The 6,941-nt window shown below is 32.0% G+C and overlaps 1 long non-coding RNA gene across 1 annotated transcript; it reads right to left on the bottom strand.

The window, feature by feature from the left end:
- Positions 1 to 6,077: 6,077 nt before the first annotated feature.
- Positions 6,078 to 6,692, bottom strand: LOC135959131 (uncharacterized). Its single transcript, XR_010576504.1, has 3 exons — positions 6,556 to 6,692; positions 6,365 to 6,482; positions 6,078 to 6,303 (listed from the first exon to the last, which is right to left on the bottom strand). It is a non-coding gene; the product is annotated as an uncharacterized LOC135959131 (long non-coding RNA).
- Between the last annotated feature and the right edge of the window lie 249 nt (positions 6,693 to 6,941).

Here is a 6,941-nt window from a genome sequence, read left to right as displayed (position 1 = left end):
GTAGTTTGAAAATTGTAACAACTCTTTATTTATTTAAAACTAGCTGACACGGTGCGCTTCGCCACCCAAATTAGAAGAGTGAAATAGTACTATTAAGTCTCCCTTTGTGAATCTGATTGTAAATGTCTAATTTCATATTTCTGGGTCCATTATTATAGAAAATGCAAAAGAAAGTTACCAGTAAAGTCACCTTTTGTGAATTCAAATTCATTCAGAATCATGTGTGCCTAATTTAAAATTTTTAGGTTTATTATTATAAAATATTCAAAAAGTACCATTGCAATAAACAAATAGTACCATTGATTATCACTTTTGAATTCGCACTCACTAAACCATAACCCTTCAAGTTTGAATTTTAAATTTGTATAGCCTTTCCTATATTATCAACTAATTTTGTTTCTATAACAATTAATATTTAAAGACGAAACAGCGATTTTCAAATGCTTCGGTTTTTTGGAAACTCTAGGTCCGTTATTATAGTAAATTCAAAAAGTACCTTTGAGAACAAAGAAAAAGTACCAAGAAGTATGGCCTTGAATTTTCACTCACTTGGGACCATAGACGCCTAATTTCATATTTCTATGTCCATTATTGCAGAAAATTCAAAAAGTACCATTAGAATATATAAAAAAGTACCAAAAAGCCCCCACTTGTGGTTTCCCACTCACTCCCGTATAAGCTTAATTTCATGGTTTTAGGTTAATTGGTGAAGAAATTACAAAAAGTCGAATAAAGAAAAAGTACCAAAAAGTCTATCTCTAGAATTCTCACTCACTTAGGACCATATATGCTAAATATCATGTTTCTAAGTTCATTGTTATAGAAAATTCAAAAACGTACCATTAGACTAAAGAAAAAGTACCAAAAAGTCTTCCCCTAGAATTCTCACTCACTTTACTTGGGGGTTACACGATCAAGTTTTGCCTTTCAAGTTTTAATACACTCACATTTTTTTACTAATACACTTACACTTTTAAGAATTGAAACGAACTTGATATCAATTTCTCATTCAAGTTGAGTGTTTCAATTTACGTTCAAGAAAACAGCTGATAACAATTCTTTTGAAGTTTTTTCGTTTTTCTTTTATAAATATTTTGCCGCTATAAGCTTTAGTTTTATTTTTTTACACATTTTTGCGGAAATTTTAAATTAAAATCTAAAATAAATAAATAAATCAAATAGTGAAATATGTTTGCGAATAGAAGTACTAAGCATAATGATGTGTTGCGATTCATAGAGCTGTACAGAAGCCATGAAATTTTATGGAATATGAACCTTTCATCATATAGGCGAAATGATTTAAAAATGAAGGCCTATGAGTCTATTGCTGCTGAAACTAATATTCCTGTAGAAGAAGTAAAGAAAAAAATAAAGTCCCTTCGAACAGCCTACAGTGCAGAAAAATCTAAAGTGGAAAATAGCAAAAAATCTGGATCTGACACAGACTCTCTATACATTCCAACTTTGTTTTGGTATAATGAGATGACTTTTCTTGACGTATCTCTAATTCGTCGGAAAACTGTTGACAATTCTAACCAGGTAAGTAAAAAACCAAATAAAAAACATTTAATTTCTTAGTGGATGCAAATTTTTATTGAATATTAATTTTTTGCCACTGAAAATCTACATTACCATATGTGGTTAAGTATCGTGACAGCTCATCCCTAGTTCTGCACGAATATTTATAAGTTTTGTGGCTTTGGTTTCCAATTGCAGAAAACGCTTCCACAATTGTTTGCTCTGTTGGTTCTGCCACTATTGTTAGAGTTCTTGATATAGTTAAATAATTGTGAAGCACACAGCAAGCCTTCACGATAGCATCCACAGTTGTAGGTTGAACTTCGATTGGTCTGTGAAATATGCGGAATCTATTTGACAGCCGGCCGAAAGCACATTCCACCACCATTCGTGCGCGGCATATTCTGTAATTAAAAATCTCCTGCGGCACGATTAATTTCATGCATCTGGCATTCATTAAATTTCTGTCCAGCGCAAAAGCATCGTCGCCGATAAAGAAATAAGGAATTTCGTTTCCTTCACCGGCGATCAGTTGTATTGGTTGTGGAATATTTAATGTTCCATTCTTCAGACTTTGGTATAAATAGCTGTCGCTATAGATGGTGTTGTCGGACGACTTGCCATTGCAGCCCACGTTTATATATGTGAAACGCGTATGTGCGTCAACAGCACTATGCTAAAATAGCCTTTAAAATTAAAAAATTGGGAGCCTGTATGTGCCGGAGCCTTAATCCGAATATGCTTCCCATCCAGTGCACTTAGTGTATGTGGGAACTGTCAGAATTTCTCAAAATCGTCAGATATTTGCTGCCATTCGTTTTCAGTATTGGGCATCTGTTAAGAAATAAAATTAAAAGTTGTAATATTGTAATGGACATAGTATGTATGTATAAATATATATTTTTTTAATTAAAGGGACATGTTGGTGCATTAGCCGAAACATCTTTCAACTCTGAGTCGAACGAATCATCATTTTCAGAGTCGTATTCGTCTTGCTCAAAGAAACGAAAGCATTCCCCAGAGCCCAAGTCGAAATTGGATGATGCTTTTGAAAAATTAATTGCAATAAATAACGATGTGAGTGCATTTGAGGCTTTTGGGGAAAGTGTTGGCAGGCAAGTGAAGGAATTTCCCGAACTGGAGGCGTATCAGCTAATGGCGGACCTGCAATCCCTGATTTCGAATAGAAAAATGGAGGTTTTAAGAAAGAAACTTGCGGCTAACAAAATAGTTCCTGTTGAGTTAAACCGCCCATCAAGAGCATCAACACCTCTGTCGCAAAGCTCAAACTCAATGCCATCGAGTGATGTTTTGTTTTTCGCCATGCCTGATACTGAATTCTTGGAAGAAGACTGACTGCTAGAATTTTTGTTTTTCAATAAAAAAAATTTTTTTTGTACTTCACGGCCCAACAGTTTTTGCACAACGTTATATCATCGCCGATTTTTAAACGTTGTCGAATAGAGGAGTTTTTATAATTTGAATATTACATCGATTAAAATAAGGCTTAAACCAGGAACCATTACAGTTATTACTTTTTTTATAAAAGTCAGATGATAAAAGTTATTTTCTGATTTTTATTTTTTATACAAGAATAACAGCTAGTTTTTGATTTTTATTTTCTCGAGCAAAAATAAAAGTTATTCTCTAAACATGTTATAATAATTAATTTGATTTTAAATATTTATTTTAATATGCATAAGATGATCATTATACATTAAAAGTCAACTAAATAATTATAACTTGTACATTTCTTTAGAGAATCACTTTTATTTTTGCTCGAGAAAATAAAAATCAAAAAATAAATGTTATCATCTGACTTTTATGAAAAAAGGGTAACTGTAACGGTCCCTGGTTTAAGCCTTATATTAATCATTGAATTTTTATACCCTCCACCACCATAAGTGGTGAATGAGGGTATATATAAGTTTGTCATTCCGTGTGTAACATTGAGAAATATTCATCTGAGACCCAACAAAGTATATATATTATTGATCCTTATGAAATTCTAAGCCGATTGAGCCATGTCCGTCTGTCTGTCCGTCTGTCCGTCTGTCCGTCTGTGTAAAACACGCTCACGTCCAAAATACGCAAACAAACTTAGTAGAGTTGCAAGAAAAATGTTTATTATTGTCCTAAGCAGTTTGGTATTGAAAATCAGCGAAATCGGTACAGTGGAACCAAAGTTATGAATGAAAATGTGGGACAACCTCAAAAAAAAATTGATAATTTTCACATATTTTTGGACATTTTTTGTAAATATATTACAGCTAATATCATACAATTTTGCACTCGTTACTTTTATGATAAAAGGAGTAACTCTGGTGAAAATTATAAGAATCGGTCCATGATTTCTCCTAGCCCACATACAAATTTCTTCCCGAAATATGGTTCTATGGTCTATAAATGCCTACAGAATAGGAATATCCACATAAAATTCAGCAAAAATAAGTTTCGTGGTAAAAGAAATTATACTACAAAATTTTTCGTGGATCGGCCCATATTTGACCATAGCCCCCATATAAAGTACACTTCCGAAAATCTCTTAAATAAGCATAAATGTCTTATAAATATCGCTATCAAGTTGAAATTCGACATGAATAATCCCCATATATACCAAAATCGCTGTACCTAATTCTATGAAGATCGGCCGATAATTGGTTATAGCTCCCATATAAGGTCCACTTCCAAAAATCAGTTAAGTACTCATAAATCTCTTATAAATAAATTTATCATGCTAAAATTCTACAAAAATAATACGCATATATATAGATATCACTGTACCAAATTTTATGCAGATTGGCCGATAATTGGTCATAGCTCCCCTATAAGGCCCATTTCCGAAAAAAGATATTAACCTTAAAAAATATTAAAAACATATCGATATCAAAATGAAATTACGCACAGATCCAGTAATTTGAATCCAGTAATCATACTTCTGGATTTTGTGAATATCGGTCCATATTTAACCATAGCTCCCATATAAGGTCCACTCCCGAAAATCACTAAAATCCTCATAAATTTCTTGCAAATATAGTTATCAGGTTGAAATTCAAAACAAATTTATTCAATATATACAAAAATCGATGTGCCAAATTTTATGATGATAGGCCCATAATTGGTCATAACCTCCATATAAGAACTTCTTCAGGAAAACACATTACCCTGCACAAATATCCATAAAAATCTACACTACTACAAGATTTTTTAAATATTGGTGCATAATTCGGCATAGCTCCCACATAAGGTCCACTCTTGTTAATAGCGTTGTTTATATGAAATTCTACAAAAATAACCCTTAAATACTTAGGACCATAATAGGTCATAGCATCACCAAAATAGTACACAGATCAGTAATTTATATTCAAAAATCATAATACTGAATTTTGTGAATATTGGTCCATAATTGGCCACAGCTCTCATATAAATACATAAAAATCACGTAAAAATATTTTATGACAATCGAATCATAATAGGTCATAGCTCCCGCATAAGTCCCACAACCAAATATTTTGAAATTTGACCACATATATTTGTATACCCTTTTTTATACTCTGTTTCTTCGCTTGTGGTTAAAAGGGAAAAATGTTGATCCAAACATATTAACTAATTATTAAGCATATAAATTGTTAAATTTCATTTCATGAGGTCCAGACTTAAACTCGACAACACTTCCCCTTTGCGCATGTGAAATTTCATTAAAATCGGACTAAGGGTTTAGAAGTTACAGATTTATTTCCCACTTTTTTTTTTCTCATACCACTGTGCGCCACTTTGACACTCAGATATTGTAGATCATTTAACCCAGTTCCAACAAACTGTTTACGGTTACCTATGTAAGAAAATAATAATTTACACGACGATTTAGAAAAATTAAATTTAGACGACAATTTCTCAATTAAAAGACAATAATTAACTGTGTCAAACTTTGTAATAGGAATTTCAGTTATAAATAACTGAATTAGATACAATTTTTTGTACATTTGAAATAAAATATCTGCTGCGTAAACTAGTCTTTCTAACAATTGTTATATTATTTCAGCTTTTATACCATCATATTTAGGTGGAGGGTATTTAAGATTCGGCACGGCCGAATATAGTACTCTTACTTGTTTTATTTTAATTTTTTTTATGTTATTGTCTTGTTCTTACGACAAATTGAAAGATCTCATTTTTGTTTTCCTTTTTTATCATAGTTTTTAATGAAATTTGTGTACAAATAAAATTTAAGAAACCAAATAAATGAAGTTTTGACTTAAATCTAGTATACGCACGCTAATATGCACGCTATTGTGCTTTGTTTTTCAAATACAAATCAAAAATAAGAAACAGAAAGTCATTTAATAGAATACTAATTTTTATGCCCGAATGAAAGATCTCGAGAATGTTAAAATTGTTTTTTAGGTTTCATAGAGGCACGAAGGTTTTTGGTTAGAAATTGTTCACAACCCTGATGAAATCTTCATAGGTCCATAACTCGAAAACTATGCGTTTTCTATTTTATGATTTATTCTTACTTTTAAATTTTATATCACACTTGTTCCCATGTTTTTAATTAAAACGCATGTAACTCACTTTTAAATGCTTATCTTGAAGACTTTCATATATGGCTTCTAGAACTTCAGGCACAAAGACGCCTATTGTGTTTCTAGAAACCCTGGACAAGAACTCCAACGATTTCTATGAGTCTCCTGTAGCTATATATCGTAACGTGATACACAATTTAACTCGTGGTGCAATAGCTACTCGCATTACCGTGTCACTTTTCTTTATGCGATTGTGCACCTAGTTGATGACAAAAATATTTAATAAATGTTATTACAGCTCGTTTCAATAATTACTTTACCATTTTTAGTAGCTCTTCAAACTTAAGTAAATTAATGCGGGTAAAGTTTCTGAAGTCGCTATCGTCGTCTTCCCATACCAGATCATTGAGCAAATGAGCCTCCAAGTCGTGCTCCATCCTTATAATATAAAAAGTAGTATGTATAGGTATACATATAAATTATAGATTAATTTTTCTAACAGTTAACTTACCTTGTTACTAATAATGGCTTCATCCAATATCTTCGCACTACCTTCCGTTTATTTTCCTCTTCCACCAAATTATTTATTTCTTCCAATACTTTCATTGAAGCAAACATTTTGAGTTGTTTTCTTGACAACGACATCTTGAAATATTAAATTGCTTTCAAGTTGCGTGCAGCCTACGTCACAGCTTTCAATTTTTGTTAATTTTGACAACCAGTATATGTAATAGACTATCAAGAAAAACTTGATCGTGTGGCTGCAGGGTTAGAACATATACGATTAATTTCATATTTTTATGTCCATTATTACAGAAAATTCTAAAAAAGTACCGCTACAATATATAAAAAGTACCAAAAATTAGGCACTTGTGGATTCCCACTCACTCCGGTCCA

This window comes from Calliphora vicina, chromosome 4 (genome assembly GCF_958450345.1).
Source record: "Calliphora vicina chromosome 4, idCalVici1.1, whole genome shotgun sequence".
Taxonomy (NCBI): Eukaryota; Metazoa; Arthropoda; class Insecta; order Diptera; family Calliphoridae; genus Calliphora; species Calliphora vicina.
The sequence above is the reverse complement of the archived record's forward strand: the minus strand, read 5'-3'. Positions and strand labels throughout refer to the sequence as shown.